This window comes from Planococcus citri, chromosome 3, assembly GCF_950023065.1.
Source record: "Planococcus citri chromosome 3, ihPlaCitr1.1, whole genome shotgun sequence".
Classification (NCBI taxonomy): Eukaryota; Metazoa; Arthropoda; class Insecta; order Hemiptera; family Pseudococcidae; genus Planococcus; species Planococcus citri.
In genome coordinates, this window is record NC_088679.1 from 40,493,157 (window position 1) to 40,518,688 (window position 25,532).

General features: G+C 32.2%; 1 protein-coding gene across 5 annotated transcripts in view; it reads left to right on the plus strand.

The window, feature by feature from the left end:
- Positions 1-202: 202 nt before the first annotated feature.
- Dscam4 (Down syndrome cell adhesion molecule 4) overlaps positions 203-25,532 on the plus strand; it is a 101,862-nt gene continuing 76,532 nt past the window's right edge. For 4 of the 5 annotated variants that reach the window (XM_065358643.1, XM_065358647.1, XM_065358645.1 and 1 more), the window contains exons 1-2: positions 203-366; positions 22,884-23,075. The gene's annotated coding sequence lies outside the window, so the exon portion shown is untranslated. The remainder of the gene's footprint in view (positions 367-22,883; positions 23,076-25,532) is intronic. The other variant, XM_065358644.1, reaches the window with a different exon arrangement.

Sequence of the window (25,532 nt, forward strand, 5' to 3'; positions counted from 1 at the left end):
AAATATATATATGTGTATTAATCACGCCTAATAAATCTATAAGAGAAACACCAGGAAATGTAAAATGGTCAACATTGTATACTGTGCGGAATGGAAACGAAATATGACGCTTTCATTGATGGCGTCGGCGCCGGCCTTACAATGATAAAGGGGAAACAAGTAGGCAATTTCAGGGGAGTACTTCTTACTACAGAGCGTACTACATGCGATGGGTTACCTTACTACCACAGTTTGTTATTGGTATTCCATACAATCGGGTAAACGACACTGATTGCCGCCGGCCGGCCGGCTTTTTAATTTTCGCTTTTTCGAATTTACCATAATTTTTCGACGAAGAATTCGTTGATCAGCTTCGCACGTGAACAGGTAATTTTATTCGGCGTATTATTTTAATTTAAATTATCGTATTTCATAAATGCCTAACATTACGATTTAATTATTTTTTTATTACCTAACCTTAAATGGTAAATTACGTAAAAATGTAAGGTGGATGTTTTAAACGATAAAGTTGATACTGCAGGTACGTAGATAATGGATTCCTGCTGGTGTGTGCATAACACGGTTTCAGTTTTCAATCGTAATTATTTTTTAAATTTTCAAATGATGGTATATTACCGTCCGTTGAGACATAGTTTTTTTTGGGATCGCAAAAATACAAATGTAAATCATTATTTAATTTATTAGAAAGAACGAGTAAGTGCATGTTTGTAACTGTAATGGATGAAATTTCTGGATAAAATTTAATTAAATCTTTTTTAAAAAAATATTTAAATTAAATACATATCGAAGTGCGATAGTTATTTCCATTTAGGTTATGTATTTAAATATTTTTCAATTATTTTAGATACAAAAAACTGGATAAAAATATGTTAACATCTAGTCATACACCACATCATGGCGTCTCAAACTTGAATTTGCATCCCTAGTTTAAAAAAAATCATCGCCAGAACCAACATGTACATAGCTCAATTTTATCGAATCCAAACCTCCTCATTTATTCATTGTAGGCAACCACTCATACATGAAAATAAAATTTATTGCATTCTTCAAAAAATTAGGTAGGTAGTGAAAATTTAAAATGGCAGGTATTTTTTTAGAATTGTATACCATTTTTTAATTCTACCTCGAGGTTTGAAAATGAGTGGGGAAGGTTTGTATGTATTATTAAGGTTGCAGTAATTCTGATGAATGCACAAAAGTAAAACAAAAGATGTGCCAAGCGAGTGTTAAAGACATGCATAAAAGAAGTAAGAATACAACCTACCTTTTTTTTTTTTTTTTTTTTTACTTTTTTATGTTGGAAAAAATCATGGTAGGAGGAATAAGTCAATTCTCAGTTCAGAAAAATTGGTAAGGTCTGGTTTTCCAACAATTTTAGGCATACTTTTATATGTATTTTTGCCTACTTTCTTTTTTTTCTTTTTTCTTTTTTTTTTGGAAGGGACACCCAATTTTTAATTACGTATTTTTGTGATACGAGTGGGTTTGAAAAAAGTCGTACCCCAAATTTGATTTTTTAAACAAAAAAGAATTTTGGTGGGATTTTGATTTTTTTTTAAATTTAAAAAATGAAGTGAAGAAGCGAAATATTTTTTAAGAAGAGTCTTTCAATCTCTACTTAAAAGCAATAAAATACACATGGGTAGGTGAGTAATTGATAACTAATAAGTATCCAATTTTTGAAAGTGAACTATCACATCCTCATCATCTTGTAGGTGAATTCCAAACTACATAGGTACCTGATTCATTTAATGGATATTTTAAATTACAGTACAAAACAAAAAAATGAATCAGAAGCCTGAAGTTCTGATAACTTACAATTGGTGGATAATAGCGACTTTTTTTCCAATGCAGAAAAAAAAGCGAGTCCTTTTGGCAACATAATGAACGTCAAAGTACAATGCTTAACATCTCATTTATCTAAAAGGCAGACAGAAGAATATGCTTCGTTCGGTTGAAATACGTTTTTTTTCTTTTCAGTACACCACAGATACTTACCTATCTACTTTACCAACTACCTGCCTACTTATACACTCCGATACTTTCTTTCAATCTATGCTAAACTAAACTCAATACCCAAAGGAAAAAATCTAGGTACTCACAATAAAAGATAATTCGAGCAACTTGTGAAAGACTCATTGTTTTCTTAATCACTTAAGTGTAAACATGAAATGAATCGAGTTGCTCGGAGTCCGAATAAACAACTATAGGATTTAATTCGAGAGAAAATCTCCTTTAGAAAAGGTGTTGGCCGTTTTGACGGAAAATTCACTTTATACGATTTTATAATCACATGTTGAGTGAAATATAGAAGAAGATAAAACCTATCATGTGCCTTCATTCTCACAATTCGAGGTTTAAGTAGCACTATAATAAAATACTTGGGTGGTGCGTAACAATTCAAAATTGTTAAGCTACATATATTAGATGAAATAAATTTCAGCTGGAACAGTTCTTATTGAGAAGAAAATCAAATTCATTTATCCTTCATTCCGAAAAAAAAATCATTAAAAACGAAAAATAAATAAATGAAGGATACGTAATACATATCATTCAAATATTTCCTATTAAATTGTCAATCGGCCGATATTTTGAGTGTTAGCCATGAAATTTTAAGATATACGACCCTTTAATATAGTAAAATTTTCAATAGTAGGTACCCTACCTAAGTAATGAGTTATCAAAATTCTCCAAAATCCTTACGTATCAATATGCTGCAGTTTAGGTATCACTTCTGAGTTTTTTTTTCAATTTTTAAATGAGGCTATATTTTAAATCAATTTACAAACCGTGCCTGTTTAATATTAAAATGATTACACTCTCAGAATACCTATAGCAGTTTCGCAAAATTTATTATTTCAGCTCTCAATTTATTTAAACGAAACTCGCATGTATCCAGAATTACTCTCGAAAATTTCCCACCAAGTATATAACAAGTATTTTCTACATCTTAGTAAATAATGCCAATTTCGTGTAGATAAACTCAAGGGTCGGTTATTGGAACAATAAATTGCTCGATAATCGTTTTATTTTTTTGCGTTAGGATTTTAAAAATGACGAATGGTTTTGAAAAATTGTTTTCCTCTACAGTATTTTTATTCGTCAGAATAAATCCATTTTCCGCTATCCTACGGCAATAAAAACTGAAATTTTTCATACAATTGAGTTTTTTTCTCTCTTTTTCGTGTTGTCCGTTGATTAAGTAACATAAAACTATAAAACTTGACTGAAATTTTCTTCGTGTTTTTTATTAGGTATAAGCTGCTGCGAACAGAAAAAGTTTATCGAGTTTGTGGGTAAAAATATAGTTTATGTGATTTAAAATTATCATTTTTTAAAACTAGAAGAGAGGAAAGGTACTACCTTGGTGCTTATTTTATCCTCGTTATTTAAATAAAATCGACGGCTAGCTAATTATATTCACTTTATAGGGAAAAACAATCTTTTAACAAACGATTCGCACTAGCTTTTAATTATTTTCATTCCATGTTCTGCACAGCGTGAAATATAACGGGAAATAAAATAAAAATGAAATTTTGAATACGTTTTACGTTTTTATTGTGTTTGTTGTTTTTATTAGAAATTTATATCCGCCAAGTTTTGCGTTTTTTTTCCTTCTTCTTTTTTTAATCAGAAACATTTCCTTTTTGAATGAAAAAGAAAAAGAAATCATTAACAATTTTGGTCACGTAATTTTTATGTAAGATTAGCTAAGGGTATAGGCGGTATTTTTTTAAAGGCTATCTTGGCTTGGAAATGTACTTTTTGCTCCGAGTTAAAAATGTTATACTGTTGGAGAAAATATGACGACTGCATTGTTCCTTTTTGTGTGATGGTTCATGTTTGAAAGAATTATTATCGTATAAGACGAGGGTAGGATGGTAAAGCTACGACATGTTGTGAAAATGCGCGGTAGTATTTTTTTCTTCGCAGATACTAATAGATGAGATTACATTCGAATTATTTTTCCTTAAATATTTGACTACGAAAGTTTAGAGTGTAGGTGTATACAAAGTCACCTATTGTGATTATTACTGGGTACTTGGGTAGGGTACCTTCCCTACCACCCCAACACTTTTACCGTCGGGTACAGCTCTATATAATATCGAGAGTACAATTCACGTCATAAAACTAAAAAATCATCCCAACCCCAATTAGCTTGAGATGAATTGCCTTGCCTGATAAATCTAGAGAAGGAGCTAGGTACCTACCTATCCATTGTAAACGTAAGAACACCCTGTATAAGCGTTCCAAAACTCGGCCAAAGTACCTAAATAAAAATTTTAATTCACGCAACTATATACGGTATACTAATTCTAACTTTTTTTCTCCTATAAAATCAGTCCTAATCCCAACAAGAAATCGGTCTCTTAATTTCAAAACCAGGATAGAAACACAATCATAATAAATGTTTGTCGAACGGAATTATATATTTGTGCAGGCGAAAGGTCGATTGGCGTTTTTGTTCCTGGACATGATCCAACAAAAAGTACTTCGTTTTTAATTACTATAATCCTCAGTTTCTAATAATGATACCAAATACACACTGACTATGCTTAAATTCGTTATACTTAATATAAGTGCGTGCTAGCATTAAAATTAAAATTCATACGAAAAGTCACACTTAAAAAGTTACCATCGGCGTGTCGAGACGAAACGGAGACGCTCATGTAATTGGCTTAAACATTCGTCAAACATGACGAAGCTTAAAAGTGTTAATTTGTTTAGAAAGATCATCTCTTAACATAATATCTTGAATTAATAAGAATGAACGGTGGCACGATGTTTACTTGCTTGAAAGGTAAATACGACCGTTTTCTGTGTACAAGCAACTTTAGCAAATTGCATCATTGGTTAATAAGATTACAAACCTAAGCCCTAAAGATTTTATGAACCCGGATAAAATTAAAAGTCGTGCTCTATGTGTAAAATAACTTAGCAAAGTAACGAAAATTAATTGTAGCTTAACGAAACCTCTGAAATTCTTAACTGCAGATTAAGATCAAATTTATTTCCCAGGCTGATATATTCTCCAGCGTGTAATGAGTAGAAAGGAAAATACCTGGAGCAAGAGATATTGCTTTGGTCAGGTTTTTAATTTTTTTTTTTTTAGATGAGTTCAGCAAGTCATTTTAGGAGATAAATGACCCATGAAACAAGTTTACTTTGCTAGAAACGTAGGGTGTGTGGTGTGGTGTGCTGTAGAGTAGAAATGTACAGCCTTCCATCATGAGCATAGGCAATGTATTTAGGATTCATGGGTGTATGTTCGTCCAATTTCCAAACTGCAGGCGTTGATAAGTTTCCCAGAAACATGATTTTTTAATAAGTATACCTACATATGAATTCTAGGTACTTCTCTAACTGATGGATAATACTTGATTAGCTATTGACGTTTCTGGAAGATTTTCTGACTGCTTCCCAGCGGCTTTTAAAAAGTCAAAATTAAAGACGAAGAAAAGCTGAAAGATTAGGTAGCTTTCAAAGAGATGAAAATTTTGAATCTTAATCTGAGGAAATATGAATTTTTCAGTTTCTGTACTACATAAGTTGAACGTTGATTATGTTTTGTGTTTTTTCTTGTCAAATTTCTAGTTCACGATTTGCACTCTTCGCTTCCCCCTTTCTACCACCAAACTTACTATACATAAATCTCTTCGCTTATTTATACAACGTACCCACCAACGATACTCTTCATCTTGATGGAAAAAACGTTGACAGACATTTTTTTATCCCGATATGGTTGCTAAATTTTAAAATTAGTATTATTATATCCAAGAAAACGCGGAGATGACTTAATGCTTTGAGCATAATAATTTCAGCTTTGACGTTTTAATATGTTTCGCTACATCAAAACGCAAAATATCCGTCATTTTTTTCATTTCAAAGTTTCCAGTCGTAAAAAAGCAGGTAGGAAAAAACTCAAAATTTATTCGCATGGAATGAATTTTTCAAAAACGCTATAGGTATCAAGTTTTATTACATTTGTCGTTATAACGTTACGTTTCTCGCTTCACATCACGTGAATGTAGGCCTAATAAAGTTGTACTTTTATACAAAAATGTGATTTTTTTTTCTACGTTAAAACCGTTTGAAAGGTTGAAAAAAAAAGGGTGTTTGTATGCACTAATATCCTGAGGCGTTGAGGTAGCTGTCATGTTTTTTTTATTTTTTATCTCTTTTGATAAACATGAATCAAAATTTTCAAATTAACGTTCGTCGACGCTAGCACAACAAATATTATACTCACGCTGTATGAGTAATATTTTCACGTTTCCTTTTTTTTTCACTTCTCTTTTTCCGTTGTAATTATAAAGTTCAGCCATTGAATGAAGTGTAGTTTTTAAAGGAATTGTTCTTAGTTACCGGTTCAGGTACTTTTGTCTTGTTTCAGTTTTTAATCACATTCTTTTGAAAATTTCTTCCATTAAAATTCTCTCGTACATGGGTCGTTGTTACCTATATTATCTCTTTCGTTTTTCATGTGCAGACAAAAATATGTAGGTACCTACAAGTAGATTTCTACGTTTACTCGTGTATCATCTCCCCGTGGTAACAAATTTTTCGAATGAGGATTTTCTTCCAAGCTGACAGGAAATGTCTGGAGAACATTTTGCTTTTCTTTCCCAAGTTTAAACATCATAGGTAAACATGGTAGTTGTGCTATTAGACGTCTGCTAGCATATTTTGGATTTGGATGTCACTTGGTATGAAAAACACAAAAAACCTTTCATATGGAGATGAAACGAATGTCTATTTTATATTTGAAAATAGGTGCATGTACCTATAAAGTAGGCCTATACTGGTACACTAGTGTTGAAAATTTCGAAGAGAACGATCATTTCTTTTTTTTTCTACCCGGATATAGAAAGTAGGAAATTCTCCATCATTCAGACATCGATGTCACCCATTTTTTAAGTGACACAATTACATACTTCTGCCTTGTGGCTTAAAGATGAAAATCTCGAGGCTTATTTAGTACCAGCATGTAAAGTGTGAATTTTTGATTAAGAAAAACTGTGAAATAAGCGGGAAAAAGTACATAGATGAAAGACACCATCACGGTGTTTATAGGTCAAAATTTCAACGAGGAGTAAGGAAAATATTTGTTTTTGAGGTTTCATAATTTTTTTGATGGAAAATTCAGGCCCTATAGATATGAATAATTTTCTTTTCATTCGTACCGGAAATGAGCCTATCGAAACGATTTCAATTTCAATACTGCCATAATAGAAGTTTCGTAGAATTTCAGTGACCCAATTGCGCCTTTTTTCGGAATTTTATTTTTCTGGATTGATGTTCCATTACACTAGGCAACGACAAATTTGTGTTCGGGTTGAAAATGGGCTTAATCGATACTTTAGACCTTAAAACAAAAAACATAGTGGGGGTTTTCAATTTGAGTTGTTTTAGTGGTCAGAAGAGATGATCAAAGTTTCAAAAATATCCGTTTTTACCCTATTTCAAGAGTTTGTAGCGACATCAGTATTGTTTTGCGAAAAAAACCAAGGTCATTTTCGGATTCTACGCACTTTTTTAAATAAACTATTTTCCCAGATTTTCGATATTTGAAGTTTCAAGCGCATACGGAAGATTTTTATTTGCATAATAGTTACTCCACCACGTAATCGTGGCACGGAACTGTGTTCACCCAAAGTTCAAATTGAATTTTTGTATTTAGAAAAGGAGACTTCAAGGAGGTCAAAATCAACATTGGAACTAAAGAAATTGAAAATGTAAATCAATTCAGATACCTTGGAGCGCTGATAAATAATGATGGTAGAGATCATAAAGAAATTAAATCACGGATTGGAATGGCAAAAAGCGCCTTTAACAACCTAGCCAATGTGCTGGGAAATCGAACGATGAGTCTAGCTCTGAGAAAGAGAATTATGCAATGCTACGTATGGACCATTCTGAAGTATTCCTGTGAAACATGGACCATGAGTACAGAACGCGAGAAGAAAATATCTGCTTTTGAGATGTGGTGCTATCGAAGGCTACTATGGATCTCATGGAAGGACTTCATTACCAACCAGGAGGAGCGGAAAGTTGTAGTAGAAGATATAAAGAACAGAAAGCTAAAGTATTTAGCTCATAAAATACGAGAAAACGGCATTTTCATGCTAGCAGTACAGGGGAAAATTCAAGGAAGAACTACAAGAGGGAGGGAACGATTGGAGATTTTAACAACAAACTCACCGGCCAACTCTCCCTGTAAGACCCAGAAAGAAACTATCAGATATGCTAGAAACCGGCTGATATAGATGGAAGTATACGCTATCTCCTGTAAAGGAGCGCAACTACGACGACGACAAGAAAAATTAGTCTTATGCGCTTGAAACTTCGAAAATCAAAAATCGGGGAAAGTAGTTTACTTAAAAAAGTGCGTAGAATCCGAAAATGACCTTGGTTTTTATCGCAAAACAATACGGATGTCGCTACGAACTCTTGAAGTGGGGCAAAACGGCCATTTTCGAACGCCATTGTAAACAACATATCCAAATTTCAGCTTCTTAGGTCATTCCCACCCCATTTAAGGTGGGAAAACCCTGATTTTGGCCCTATTTTGACCCCAAACCACTATTAAAATTCACCTAGGGAGCCCCAATGTCTAGAATACAATGGAATGGTGCCACTTGACTCTCCAGGGTCAAAACAGTGGATTTTTGCGTGTTTTTTGACGTTTAGCCAAACCTACAGCCCCTCCAAATTGACCTAGAGGGTCCAAATTTTCACAGTACATTGGGAGGATGTACCACAAGTGCTTTTCGCAGGTTTCAGTCTTCCAAACCCATTTGACCCCTCTCCAGGGTGAGAAAAGTGGATTTTTCAGCTATTTTCAAGGTTTTTTTTCATCTTTTAGAACACCCTGTAGCTCCTATGTACAAATGTCCCTAGAGGGTACAAATTTTCACAGTACATTGGAAGGATGTACCCCAAGTGCCTTTTGCAGGTTTCAGCCTTCCAAATCAATTTGACTTTCTTCCAGAGTCAAAAAACTGGATTTTCAGCCGAATTTTTAGCCAAATTTTTGTAAAAAATGGGCTATTTGCGGTTGGCCAGCAGTTTTTAATTTATTTTTGTTTTATGGCCTAAACTATCAGTTAAGCCCATTTTCAATCCAAGCACACAAAAAAAGTTCAAAATAGTTGCCTAGTGTTATCATTGGCGGCGACTTTTGGCTCTAGTTCTTATACAAACTTTTATTTGTGTATCAATATTTACATTTAGCTAAAGAAAAAAAAAACGAAAATTACTTTGGATTCAATTTTCATTTAAGCCTCTCAGAGCGAAGCAGCGGGGTTTTTAATAATGTAAGTTCATCACATTGATGGTTTTGATAAATACATATCTACAATTAAAGTTTTTAAAAAAATAACTATTCTCTAAAATTTTCATCAAAGTAAAAGTTTGTGAATAATCTGAAAAATGGATTTCCCCTTCTCCCGAGTTTTTGACTACAAAATAATTTTTACGAAACGGTTTTGATTTTTTTTTTCTTTTGAAGATGATTATCGTAGAATTCAAAGTCAATTAAGAAAGCTTAGATTGTTCTGACGTCTAGACAAAATTCTCCTTTTTTTTATTGTGTGTTTTTTAAAAATCAAGGTTGTATACATCTTACTGCGCGTATAGGCATAAATAGATAGGCATCTTTTACCGACTTTGCCGTGAAATGGAAAAGTGAGGTATTGTATTTGTCATGATGGTTGAGGATTTGGGTGGGGGTGGGTTTTCTTGACGTTTTGGAGTGTGCTGATCACGATAAGACGTATGGCGCAAAACGAGATAAGTTTACATATATATTTATATATATATTTATAGGTATATCAATTTATGTATAAATTTGTGTCACGCTGAACTCAAAAGCTCCGAACTTTAAGTCGAAACTGATGATGGCAAAATATTGCTTTGATACTGAACTAGAGAAATTTTTAATTTGGTCGAAATCGATTCAGCCGTTTACGAGATATGAACGTTTAAGTGTGTTTCAACGTTATGGATAAGCAGAAATTTGTGTAAACCCTTATATCTCGCAAACGGCTCACCCCCAAGAAACAGATGGGGTGGTTAGGGTGTGTAGGTTGCAGACTGGTGCGCCGGAGGTCGGGTGTTCGAATCCCGCGCGAGTCAATAGGAGAAAATTTTTTGTTGATTTTTTTGTCAATTTTTTTGTTAATTTTATCCGTCCAAAATTTTTTTGCCATAAAAATCAAAATTTTTCAAAAATTTCTAGTGTAATTTTTGTTTTAACAAAAAACATTAAGTTTTTGGTAAATAGCCAGTAAATTTTGATAATTTTGTTTTTTTTTTGGTGAATTAATAGTAATTTTTAGTAAATAAAATGATTAGTTATTTTTGGTGAATTACTCGTAATTAAAGTTGGTCGAAAATTTTGGTAAATTGCTTGGGTAATTTTTGTTTTGGTAAATTAATGGTGTAATTTTTATTGGTAAATTGGTATTCCAATTGTTAAATTTTCGTAAATTGCTGGGGTAATTTTCAGTTTTTCAATAAAGTTGGTCAAAAATTTTGGTAAATTACTGGGGTAATTTTTGGTAAATTGGTAAATTTTAGTAAATTGCTGAGGTAATTTTTGGTATTGTTAAATTAGTGGGGTAATTTATTTTGTTGAATTTGTGTCAACCTTTGGAAGTAAAATACTGGGGTAATAAAAAATTGGTAAATTGCTGGGGTAATTTTTGGAAAATTGGAAAATTGGTAAATTAATGGGTAATGTCTGGTAAATTACTGAGGTAAAATGTTGGTAAATTGCTGGGGTTATTTTTGGTAAATTGGTAAATTTTGGTAAATTGATAAATTTTGGTAAATTGGTAAATTTTGGTAAATTGGTAAATTTTGGTAAATTTGGGTAAATTGGTAAATTTGGGTAATTTGGTAAATTTTGGTAAATTAGTAAATTTTGGTAAATTGGTAAATTTTGGTAAATTGATAAACTTTGGTAAATTGGTAAAAATTGGTAAATTTTGAGGTAATGTCTGGTAAGTAACTGGTAATTTTTTTTCAACAAAAAAATCTCAACATTCTACATAGCAGGGATAATAATAACATTATTCATATCGTCATGATACTCAAATTGTTTATAAAACCAATTGTTTAATTGTTTGTTTATTTTCCTGTATAACAGCGCAAAGTCGGTTAATCTTGCCTACTGCGCAAGATGTTTTTTTTTTTGGTCTCTTCTGCAACACAAAAATTTGTTTTGAAGAAAGCAATACAATACGAAATGGAAAATTTCATTTCTACGTCCCTAAATTCTACCAAAAAATAACTGCTCTTTTTTATGCATTGGTAGCTATTAATAATTGTCGAAGCTATTTGAAAATCGGAAGACGTGTAGGTAGGTATAGCTTTATGTGAAGATACCTCATCTTTGTCACATACTTATCTACCTAAAAATCAATAACACAATCACAATTGTAAAAATTTTGCGCCGTCATTCTTTCTCAATTTTTTATTTCGCATGTACCTACCAATACCCACCTACTAAATTATCATAAATTCATATGTACATTTATTCATCTATTAAACATAATATACAGTTACAGGAACAAATAAATTGAATCCGAATCACATTACATTGAATTTGCTGAAGAAAGAAAAACAAACCAAGCACGAAAAAAGTTTGTAAAAAAAACACGCAAAATTTCATGCAATAATTTACTATACCTAAAGCCATAAATTCCGACTAGATTTTCACCAAGTTTAGTGAAATTTGATTCGGATTTGATTCCGGACGCATGAGAATAAGATTAGGAATAATTTAAAACTTAAAAGTGAAATTAAAACATGGAGATTTACATCGAGAGGATAATAAACTTAAACGAATATGATGTGGTGGAATGTTAAAGGCCATTAGCAAAATTAGGAATACACCATACAACAAAGTTACCATTATATTGTTGCACTTACAACTTCTCTCGTTCTCGTATTAATTTACCAGTTAACAAGGGTTGAGCGAATTCGAGAAACAATTGTACCATCTTTTAGCGAGATAAATAATTTACGTCGAAATCGAACGTGACTGCGTTTCACAATCGATCATGTATACGGGTAAAAATTTAAATATTTCTATTTGTTTGCTTATTTACCCTACTTAGGTTTTGCCAAAACAATGTTATCTAATGATTTGATGAATCATATTGTTCTGCTCGCTTGGTTTGCCAGAATTTTTGAGTATTATTTTACAAATTTCCAAAGCCAAACAAATATACAATTTCAAACTTGCTTTCGTTTTTATTTTCATTTGTATAGTACAGCCGAGATTTTTTTACAAACGATTTTCTTTTTTCAAATATTTCGGTCTTAGATTTCCTATTCTGATAGTGAAACGAATAATTTTGCTTTGGAATTGTTATTTAAGTTGGTGTGCAGAATTTAAATGCGAACGTGGTGTTTAAATTGAAACTTGAGAATTCATCACGTTTTTCGAGTAGGCCTACTAAGTTGCGAATGGGATAATACAAGGAGCACCAAAATATCCTTGGAGAGAGGGGTTGAGAGGCAGTCTACAAGTGTTGACTGAAATGATCTTTGCATTGGAAATTTTGATTCCAGTTGAAAATTTTTCAAATGTGATGGCATTTTTAAAAGAGGAAATTAGACATGATTCAAAAAGATTGAGAATAAATCGTATTTTATTTTTTATTGAAAAAATATACCTAGACTGCATTCAAAAGTCGATTTGAAAAAAAATAAGTTGCTACCGCCGTGTAGAGAAATTCTGGATGACAATGATAGTTTATTTATTATAATATTTAAAAAAAAAATCACCTATGTATTTAAAATGAAAAAGTAGGTAGGTGCCAACAAGATTTTGATCTACCTATCATGTATTGTCCTTAACTAATGTAAAATTAATACAGAAATAGATCGACGTTCGATTCTGAATGAATAAAATATGATTCGTTATTCGTTGATTAATAGCGTTGAAAATTTCTAATCAAAACCTTATACGTAGGTAGTAGGTATTGATGCAAACGTAAAAGATTTTCGCACCCACTCGAATTCATAAAAGTTTCGAATTTGAAGGAAATTAAAGCAACATTATCTGACACGTACATAGAAATACGACTTTTTTTTCTTTGCTTTAAGCTAAAGTAGTCTCAGATTGCAATATTTGTTAGTAGCACGTATCCTAAAAGGCAAAATCTTTTCATATAAAGGCTTCCTTACAAAGTGATAGTTTTTTTTTGTCTGCCACGAAAAATCCTCACTATATTTTCCGATATATTTCTCGTAGACTTCTATTTTGACCGTTCTGTCGGCAAAACCGTTATTTATACTATTCTGTTTTCTTCGGGAAAAGGAACACCGGATGTCCGCCATGATTTGAATTATTTATATTTTTCTACATAAACGAAAGATTCCTAATGCCCAAATCTTTTCTATAACCGTTTCTCAAAAATTGGGTTACCTATATTTTTATTCTTTTAAAAAACATGTAAATCTTATTTTGTTATGTGCTACAAACCTAATACAATTTATGTTTCTATAATAACAAATGAAAACAACAATTTTATTTTTACCTAATGTTACAAACATGAAACATGACTTTCTATGTGTCTAATTTTTGAACCGAATAGGTATACTACATAAATCGAAAGAGTACCCAAAATACATCATCAGGCAAAGCTTTAGGTGCATTTTTTGATTTTTTTGACGAATTTTTAAAAATCAAATTCGGTTTAAAAAATGCGAAAAAATTAAAATTTCACCAAATTGACATAGAAAATTAAAATTTGGTGTGTATCCTTTTTTTGACCCCCTACCGTAAACTGGGGTAACATTGAAATCGGGGGGTAACATTGAAGGGTGCAGTTTTTCATCACATTATGCTCCATGGCGGTGGAACTATGAAGTATGGAACAATTCTGACACCGGGAATGGATAGAGTACACTTTGGCAGTTATTTTTCCTATTTCATCATTTTCAAGTAGTGGTTCCAACACCCGTAAAAAAGCAAGCGAAAAAAAGTGGTGTTTTAATTAATTTTAATTAACATGAAAAGCTTGGTGTCTGGAATTTTGAATTTTCAAATAATGAGTCAGGTGACATTATAGATGTGTTGGTACACCTCCCGACTATAAATTAGCGCATTTGTTCATGTGCCAAAGTTCTTCCCTGAGGAGTAAAAAAATAATATTCCAACTGGGGTAACTTTGAAGGCTATAAAAAAATCATGAAATTTCAGTAAAATTGGCCAAAAATGCATGAAAATGCTTGAAAACTTGTTAAAAACGATGTGAAAACTTGAAAAACAGCTCTAAAATCATTGAAAAATCATAAAATTTGGTCAAATTGGCCAAAATGCACGAAAAACGCCTGAAAACTAGAAAAATTTCAAATTATCATTTTGGAGCACTCTTTCATAAGTTCAATTGTGAATATGGATCATTTTGTAAGTGCTTGACGCGTATAAAGTGACCAAGAAGTGAATATTCATGTTTTTGATAATTTTTGACCTTGAGCGAAGCACATTTCAAGGGGCCTTCAAAGTTACCCCAAACGCTGGGTAACTTTGAAGGGCACTTCTTTTGGCTCTTGCGCTTGACAGGAAAAAGGTAGGCAACTTCTGTAACCGCCAAAACGTAGTGCTGACATAGCTTTATCAAAAGCACCACACACATTTCCCCTACCTCCGCCACCCATACCTCTAAACATGAAAAATTCTGAAAAATCCTTCAATGTTACCCCAGTTTACGGTAAATCTATTTAGAAACGGGTTCGAATTTGTTTTAAAGAGTTCTGGAGCCTCCAGCAGATTTTAAAAAAATAAGATTTTCACAAAATTTTACTTCAAGGATGTTGGTAGGCTGAAACTTACTTTATACCCAAATTTCAATATGCTGAGTTGATTGGAGGTATAGTTTAAAATTGTTTTGGAGTCTCCAGTGACTTTTTGGACATTTCAGTTTCTCCAGAAATGTCCTTAAATCTGCTTAGAAACACGATTAGTGCTTGTAAGTGACCTAATTTGACGTTTACACATCAATTTTCTAGTATTGGTTTCCTACTGGAATTTCTAAAAAGTTAATGGAAGCTCCAAAATTGTTTAAAACCATCTTCAGTCTACTCGACATGTCGAAAAAAAAGCTAATATCGTAGCTCACAGGTGTACCTTTTCTTTAGTGTTCATCTTCATAAAAAAAGTTTAAAGTTGCCGTCTATGAGTACCTAGGTAATGTGATAAGTAGGTACGCATAATGTCGAAATCAATATTTTACTCAGCATAGTTCTTTTTGAAAATCTCCCCCTTCGTGATACCCGTCGTAACTTTATTATTATTAGAAATTATTTTTCAAAAACGATTTGTTCAGTCGAGTAATACCTTAAGTAGGTAAAGTACTGCCTTAGGTACGTACCTACCTACCTATACTTAAATACACATCACTTCACCTGCTGTAAGTTTCAGCTGGGTGAGAAAAATTTAAAATGTAGTAACACGAGTTATATCGATAAAAACATGGTTGTTTTTTGTCGTACAATTTGTGTTAAAATATTTAACTTTACACTTAAACTTTGGTAATGTATTGCTGTAAGTTTTTCCTCGACTTTTTGCACGAAAATAGAATTTTCTTTCGTATACCGAAGTCGCCGTCGTTTTCACCGTGTTATTATGTTTTGCAAAAGTTTCTTTTTATATTTTTATGTAGTGCAAACGTTTCGTTAAGCTGGAAAAATATAATTTATACATAAATGTGCGAAAAATTTTCTTATTAACTTTTTCACCGAAAACTTGTCGAATGATTTGTTAGAAATTTGGGAACAAAGTGGAAACTTGTTTAAATGTCATTTCCATGTTGTGGAGGTAGTTAAAAGCCTATTTTTATTTGTATTTTTTTCTCTTCGCGAAAAAAAAATATCTTCGAACCAAAATGCACATTTTTTTCTCACGATTTTTATTAGGTACTCAAAAAAGCAGAGCTTTAGTTTTGTTATTTGTGCATCGAGCCGGAGAACGGATGAAGATAAACGAAAAGTAATAAAATGTATCTTGTAATAAAAAGTTGTGTGAAGTGTTTTTGGGGTTTTCTCCTCTTTTTTTTCATACAGACATTCTTTTATACGTATCAGAAAAAGGCGTACGTAATGTTACGGATTACGAAATGATTGAAGGGATTTGCAAAAAAATAAGCGAGATTTAAAAAAGAAAAAAAGAAACGCGAATCATCTGCGAAGATTTAATTGCTACTATAACTAAAAAAAAAACACAACATTTTATAAAATTGCATTCCAGTTTTAGTCCCCCCCCTCCCATGATCCCAACACTATGCAAATGAAAACTTTTGTGTCTGCCTGCTAATAAGATTCGCATGTTAAAATCTCGCAGGAAAATTTGCATCTTGTAGGTATATCAAAAGGTGTATACTGTGTATAGGTATCTGTATCGTCGTGTGCGATACTCTCTGATAAAACAATTTTTCGGCCCCGCGTACGATAAAATACTCCCAAAGCACTTGATGATGCAGTTAGAATAGCGCTGAAGTTAGCTTTATTACCGACCGTTATGCAAAATCGAAGAGTTTGTTTACGAGAGACCATTAAATTAATCTTACCATTAAATTAATCTTAGCTCTTATAGTGCAAATGGCTTATCCTATTCATCCTTAGCCGAGAGCAATTTATTATTTTCTGTATACGCATGAAGAATTTCAGAATGCTGTAGTAAAATTTTTTCACTATTTCATTCATTGCCGCAGCTGCAAAGTCATAAAGTCTCGATCAAAAATCCCCTTTCTTATATATATAAAAAAAAGAAAGAAAAAATAGCTGGTAACTTATTGCTAAGTTTTATTCAATTTACTGTTGAGTTTGTGCTATACGTACATTATTGATCCCTTCCGGTGGTTTTAGTAGTAATCCCTTGCTTTTCTTTATTGTGTAAGTATAACAATTAAAACTAGGTACTCTAAAGAAAGTAAAACTTATTGCCTTTTGAGTTTTGTGAGGAATTGAATAACATCCAAAGATGATCGAAAAAAATAAAATGAAATTACCTAAGTTTAACTATGAAGTGATTCTGAAGCTCTTGAATTTGCAATTCCTCATTTCTTCAACATTCTTAAACTGGAAATTTTCGCTATCAATTTTTTTAAACATATACCTATTATGAAGAAAATTTGATACTGATTCACATTTATTCATCTATTGAAAAGAAGACTGAAAAGTTTTTTATTAGGGAATTGTGTGGGACTGGGAGGTAAATAATGAGGACTCGAATCTGAAAAAAAGGAAGAATACATAGGCTATAGGTAAATGGAATTTGAACCCATGTTCTCTCGAATTAGTAGAAGTTGACTTGTAACACGAAATTTTTATAATTATTATGTAATTTTTAAAACTTTTTTTCCTAATCGAAGGGCTACAGGTGAACTAAAGGTATCTACCGTTTCCAAAAAATATATAGTCTATGAACTCAGCACCTTCCAAAATCTGATAATTGATGCATCACGATTCATTTTTAATTGTTTGGCATTTGAGTGATGTGTATTGGCCCTCGCAGAGGAGGAAAGAATGGAGATTCAGGAAGAGTTGGATAAAAAAAATAAATCAATATCTATTCAAATTCAATGCCAGATGCCTTCGAACTTGTAATAGGTAATCAAATGAGCTACTTAGGTAGGTACTTCATTTTAGTACACACATATGTTTTAGAACTTTTATCGAACTCGATAGGTCTTATGCCTGCCAACGGAGATAAAATCCACTTTTGAAAATCGATTTCTTTAAAAAAAGAGAGGACGGTCTTCAAAGTATTTTTTTTTCAAATTTTAAAAAATTCCTTGAAAATGATACAGTTTGACGCCCTCAACCCCTAAGAAGATCAGTGCGGAAATCATGGTGAATATTTTAATAGATCTCGGAAAAAAATTGATCAAAATTTGAAGTCAAGATTTTATTTTTGGTTTGAGTAAATGGAAATATGTGTAAAGAGTCACATTTTGCTTCGCTAGAAGCTTCAAAAATTGATTGATCGTGGTAAGTATCGAGTCATTCTACAGTCTCTAATAGCAATTTTTTGAACTTCCTCTTTTAGAAAAAAACGGTCTGGTTAAATATGGATTTGAACAAGTTGAAATGGTTTTTGAAAATTAATTTCTAAATCGATCGAAATGTTCACAAATATGATAAATCTGACTCTGTTGGGCCGAATTCCATTTTGACCATTCTTATGGGAATTATTCCAAATCTGCAAAATCTAAAAATCTACTGGAGGCTCCAGAACACTTTGAAACCATCACCAATCAATTTTGGAGGCTAAAATTGCAGTATAACCCAATTTTCAGCGTTTCAATTTGACGTTATCAAATTTTGACTTTTTCATGAAAAATTGATCTTTGGTGAATTTTCAAAATGTGTCAAATAAAAATCGAAAAATGAAAAAAAGTAAGTATTAGAATGGAGTGATTAATTTTTTAGTCAATTTTCCAATTTCAAAATTAAAAAAAAAAATAATGGGTCTGAGTTTTGGATATTTTTAAGATTTTTTAAAATTTGCAACAATGACCGATAGTAATTTTAATTTCATATGATCGGAAAATGAGTAGTTTCTTAGACAGTTTTGTGGTTGAAAAATACGTCTTTAACGCATCTATCTAAACATGTGCGGAAAACAGTTACTTTTCTCCAACTGTTTTCCGCACATGTTTACAAATTCAAAATTAACCATTTTTAAAAATTTCAGCATTTATTTTCCTCTCATATGAAATTAAAATAGTATACTATTACATCACTAGGTACGTTCTAAAAGATTCTCTCGTTTGTTTCAGAAATGTGAGTTTTAGCATTTAACTTTTGGATATATTGGTACTCGTACATCCATTTTAATCACAGCTACTTTTACTTTTAATTAAGTTGATCGATACTTATTATTTTTTCTCTACAAATTTTGAAATTTTGGTATCCATTGAACCATGAAAGGTAAAAATGAGCCAAGTCGGAAATTTGAACCTTTTATCTTCACCAAATTCTTTGACTTCGTATTATTAATCCTTTTGACTTCATTTTGCTGTTATACAGCTCATTCAATGTTCAGTCTATAGGCAACATTTACCTACTTTTATCATGCCTCAGCCTCATCTCATAGAACTCAAAAAAAGCCAAGTCATGTGAATTGTTTGCCTGGCAGAAAAATAGAAGAAACTGTGCGACTTTGCTTTCAAACTTTCTATGATGTGTAGCACGTATAATTTTGACCTGGGGTAAAATACATCACACATGAACGTATTATCTACCATCTGCAACGTTGCACGAGTAACATAACATATGCGAACAAAATACTTTATATTGAAAACTTCACCCTTTCAAACATTCCAGTCGGCAGACCTATTTACATCTGTGTAGTTTTGCTTACTGCATCGCCAAATAGAAGGTCACGAACTGCGACCAAAACACCCAGCACATTACCGATAATACCTGCCTACCAAGTATTGTTGCGACGACGACGGAATGGAACGGAATACATAAAAAATGCAAAGAATACCTTCATCAGCATACCGCAGAAAATTTAATCGCACAATTTTCGCCCAACGAAACAAACAGTTTGTGGGCTTTTTGCAAAATTAGGTACGTCTATTTACTCGATAAGTTTATTTTGAACTTTTTTTTCCACATTGAATTTAAGAACGCGTGAAAATTGAATTTAGCGTCGCAGAAAAAAATACAATTAGGAAAAAAAACTTGCCAACTGTTAATAGAAAAGAAAACTAGCAAAAGAAATTAATTTCCCTTTCGCAAACAAGCGGTATTTTGTAATTACACGTGGAATTTGTAAATTTATGCATGAAAGAACTTGTCATGTAAAATAGTTAGGTTATGTATTTGCTAACTGCACCATCGCGGAGGCGGAATTTTTTCCACTTTTTTGTATATAATGAAGAGTAATATAAAATAAAAAATTGCACTGTACGATTAGAGTGGGATAAGAATGGTACGGCGAGGTTAAACAACAAAAGACCCGTTGAAACAAATCATTTAGTTTGGCTTTTTACTTTTCACGGTCCACTGAAAGACAGATGAACGTGACGAGAACAAGAAAAAATAGCGCCAGTTCCTTGACATTCAGGTGATGGTTTTCAGATTACGGGGTGGTATCCCCTCGAAGAGTTTACCCTTTTATTTTTTCTTATCCTCAACCCTCATAACCCTTTCTAACATTGTATCTGCACAATGGCAACCGTTTGAAGTACTTTATTTCGTTTTACCAAGTCTTCTTTTTTCTACTTTTTTCTTTCGGTTCGCTCGACGCTATTTCCTATTCATTTTTTATTTTTCAGATTACTTTTCGGAAATGTGGTTCGTTATCAACTTGCTTCGCAAATAGGATTAAGGTGTTTAAGAACTGGTCTTGAATGGCAGATTTGCTGCTGGATTTCGAATTAATATTCGTTTAGAAAGTTGAAAATGTGGGTTTCTTTTCGACCGTAGTAGGTGATTGATTGATTTTAAAATGAGTTGAAAAACATTTAATCTGATGAAAAATGTATAAAATCCAAAAATATAATATGGGTATACTATTCAGTTGCTTCATTGTTGAGCTCAAATTTAAGTTTGGTGCGTGAATCTACAACATTACCAATTACTGAATAAGCCAATTTTGTCTGTGAAGTGAGCAACCAAACTATAAATTTGGATGTAAATTCGTATCATTTCAAAAAACTCCAGATGAACAAGTTGTCTGTTCTGAAAATTGAACGAACAAACGTCAATTGAAGAAAGAAATAAAGTGGAATTAACTTTGACCATGGGGTGAGTTCCTAGTCTAATAGGTACATTGTACAATGCAAAAAAATCATTTGATTAGGTATAAATAAGTTTATGTCCAACTTGAAAAATTGAAGAGGTTACCCGTGGATTATACAAAAAATGTTATTTAGTTGAAAAACAAATTTTAATTTAACCCTTGGCAGATTCACCAAATTGTTTCCAATTTTTTATAGGTCAACATTGGGCATTAATGACTTTTTAAATTTAAGTCGCGGACAAAAAGTTATAATAAAATTTATCTTTTTTTCAACGTTATTATCCATCCTCTTGAACATTTTTCAAAATTAAAATTTTGTTGTTGGAAAATCTTTATGTACCTACTTAGTACTTTCAATTTACAATCGAGGCAAAAACTCATTCAATCAAGATAATCTTATTCTATTCATTTTACATTCTACCCGTCATGATGCTTCATCTTAAAAAATTCATCCCAATCAATTTTTTCCTTCATGTGAAATATTTTCCTTCAATTTTCACACAACCATCTCTATCAAAAAATTCCAAAACCACCCTGTCAATTCTGTGAAAATGAACCTACATCCATCCAACATTTACTGTTCACCTGTCCTAAATTACAGCAAACAAGACTATCTCTCCAAATAGACCCAAACTCAATGACCATCCCAGATAACCCTTCAGAAATCCAAAAATTTATAACCCTACTAAAAAACACCAACCTAATAAACCAAATCTAAACCCTTCTATCCACGGGTTGTAATAATCCTGCAATTATAAACACCAAAAAAAAAAAAAGTATGTTCATCTGAATTTTTTCTAAAAGGTAATAATGTACCTACTCGGTTATACACATATTCAAATTTTTGATTATGGAGACTCATTGTCATTTTTGAAAGAAAAAATATTTTGAAAAATTATTGAAATATGTAAATATAGGTACTTACTAAGTATTGTTACCCATTCAAACTATTTTTGGCGAATTTTTCTCTTCTACACCTGTACCTATATATTTTGATGATTCGGGAAAACACCATTAGTTTTTCTATCCCCACTTTTCATGTGCTTACTTACCTACATTAGGCTGGATAACGAAAAAAAAATGTAGGGAAATCTTGACCAAATTCAGTAGAAACCTTTACTTTCACTATGAAAGTCTCTCAGAAAAAATATCATCTCCGAAGGCGCTCCTGGTAAGGTGATGTGAGTCTTCAAACAAAGGGTATTTTCAAAAAAACGTGTTCTTTTCCCTAAAGCTCTGACCACTACTCAATTTGTTTTGTAAAAAATGACCCAGTTCCAAAAAATAGTAGGTATTTAAAATTTTGCGTCAATCTGTGCCATTAACATGAAAATTCAAGACCACTTGTAGAGTTCTATACTGAACAGTTGAAACTTTGCAAATTGCTTATTTTTGGGTGAATTCTTGTTCTGAAAATTCCTTCTTTTCAAATATTTCGCATTATAATTTAGCCAAAAATATCGAAATGAATCATTTCTGAAATTTGGAGATATTTTTATATACAGCGGTGCCAATTTTTTGGTCATTATTGCCAATTTCAAAAAACCAAAAAAATAAAATAATTGAATAATTGAATTGAAGTTTTTCAGTCGGGAAGGAATTTGAACAAAAAAATCTATAATATTATCGAAAATGCCTTCTCTTTGAGGACCCATAATGTACATTTCAAGGGTCTTCTCTGAAGCTAAATTTTTTTCTGGGTAATTTTAAGTCAAAATGAAGGCCTCCACTGAATTTGATCAAAATCCTGTGACATTTTTTTTCGTGATCCACCATCATGTACAAATACCTATGTACTTTCTGAAATGGTCAAAAAAAAGCAAATTCGTAAATTTAAAAACTTTGAGTTTTTTCTATAAGAGGAAGAGGGGTCATTATTGGAAAAACTAAAATTGTTGCAACGTATTTTTCAGATAAATTTTCAACAATTTTTTACCAAGTGGAAAGTAGGTAGGGCTCAATAGATATCGAAAAAAAATAAAGGCACATCTTTCGAGTTTCCTTTTCAAGAAATGTTATAAAGGTGTGATTAATTATTTACAATGTACTTTCTATCTTCAAATAAGATATTCGAAGTTGATATAAAATTCTGATACAGTTTGTTAAATTTCAGAAATAAACGCTGGCAGGAAATAACAATCGATGGCGGTAACAAAAACGACAGTAATTTAATAAGCAGAAAATGAAAACAAGCTTTATATTCTGTCAGATAACGAAGACGAAGCGGTTGTTTGCGGTTTGAAATAAAAGATGATGTAAATTGAAGTCTCAAAGTTTTTCAATCCTTTCCCTGGCTGATTGAAAGGTATTATATGTTTGTTTCATTTGACGAAAGAAAACTAATCTATTTTCGCGGTAATAATCTACATCGTGTTATTTTGGCATGATGATTTTTATTCATGATGCATAATATATTTAAGGAGTAGGTTTGAAATTAATTTATACTTACCTACTTATTCCGCAACTCAAGTATGCCTATTTATTCGAGCTTTTTTTTGTAGGTAGGTACTTAGCTACATTTGTTTGAAATCAAATTTACGACAGTTGTATGAAATGAGATTGCACCTACCCAAACATACTATCTCAAATGCAGCAAAGATCCCCAGTTTTTATTCATCTTCATTTTTCTGCATTCTGCACTCATAGAAAATATGCAAGTGTACAAAGAAGTATGTACAATGTTGGTATGTTGACATAGTTTAAAGTTGTCTTCTGTGATATCAGGTCATGTTCAAATAATAATAAAAACTGGGGATACTTAGACTTACTCACTTTTTTTCTGGAAAAAGAGGGTTAAATGCGAGTGAAAGTGAATAGTTGCACAAGTTACGAAGAGGAAATCTTTTATCTAACTTAACCCTAAAATCTCGTCATGTCATTCCTCTTGCTAAAAGTGCACAAGAGAAAAATGTAACTTTGAATGCATTTTTTTTACCCCTTCTTTTTTCAGTATGAAAGATGTGTGCTTTTAAACAAGGAATATGTAGGTGGAAACTGAGAAGATTTTCATTTCCAACCCAAAATTACTTCGTCGGTCACTCTATTTTTATTGTAAGGTTTCAAAATAGGTACCGTTAATTTTTGTCATCTAATACTTGTTTAAAAAAATTTTCTGATAGGTCATTCGTCTTTTGCACTTTTAAAGAATACCAGCATCATCCTCGACGTGCATGCGAAGTTTTTTATCATTGTGCCCGGATTTATATCTAATACCGCTGGAAATTCACTAATCTGACACCCACATCACCCAAATTTAAATAATTTCATTGTAAAACGTATGGGTATTTCAGTGCCTAATAAAATTCTTGCCAAAAGTTAATCAAATAAATTTAGTTTAAAAGAAAACTCCCCGATGGAAAAATGTACGTCATCACTTTATCTGATCGAAAATTGGAGAATCAGAGAACTAAAATTGAAACTGAAAACAATTTTGCGAGTCCATAAGAAATTTTGCAAGTTTTATTACCGTTGTGCGCTGTGTTGTCGACGACGGTATCTTACTCTACACGAGTACGTCGATTCGAGAAACAATTTTCGTCTTTCGCATTCGCATCGCAGTGTTTTGAATATTTCCACAACGCAGCCGGTTTAATTCTAACGACGCGATACGACGAAGACGTACATTGTATACAAAAATCTGTTCTGTTTGAATTTCATGAGGGATTCGTACAACTAAAAGCCTAAGTACCCGGTCTCTATTGTGATAAGCACTTGCAAAGGTATTCACTAAACATAATACTCGTATAATGCCGTTTTGAATTTACTCGTTCAAACGATTCGAATAAATAGAACATTGAGTCATTCAAACGTTACATTTTATTTTACACCACTCCATTACCGAATGTCTTTGTTCTTGTTCGAAAGAAGTGGCAAGCTGTTCACGGCGTGTACGTACAACTTGGAAATATGCTTTTATTACTCAGTCATACCATGTAATATGTAGGGTATAATTTCTCTAAATTCAATTACACGTCGTGTTTTTTACACTACAACTATGCCCAAGTACCTACTTCTTAAATCATTGGTAGGTATACTTACCTAACATAAGTGTAGACAACTTGTCCAATCAAACGAAACTATAAATAATACCTACTTTTCAATGTGTGGCTAGACCTACCAGGCATTTCATTTCTAAGCCATTTCTATTATTATTATAGGTGCATTTACCTTTACGTAATTTTTTATTTAAAATAGGCAAGGAATGTTATAGCTTTCATTGCTTTCAGTACCTATATGGCTAGACTTTATACCTACTTGATAGGCCAACATACACAAAAGCTGAAAAAAAAGTCAACGGAAAATTTCGTACGTACCGTACCATAGCACAATGAGAACCCGTTTGTTGAAACATTTTGTAAGCCGCATTTTGCCTCATTTCCGTAAGCTAATATTTCACAAACAAACATTTCTAAAAGGTTTTTACCATTTTATGCGTACGAACAATATGTTTGAGAAGCCCTTTCATTATGTCTTTTTTCTCGCAGATATTCGATCAATATAACGTTGAATTTTAAAATTCTGATCATTCCGTAAGCATTTTATACTGCCGGAAAAATAAACTGGAATTTATGGTACGTGGTGTAACCTACGTAACAATATTCGTCTTTAATTATTTCCCAACTTTTTAATTTAATTTGAATGCGAATATATGTACCTACAGGTTGAAAGGTTGACAAAAAAATGAAAAAAATGTGCTTTGTATTGAAATGTTCCGCAAATGAAAAATTCATCAATTTTTAACGTGAATGGGGTCTTGAGGAAA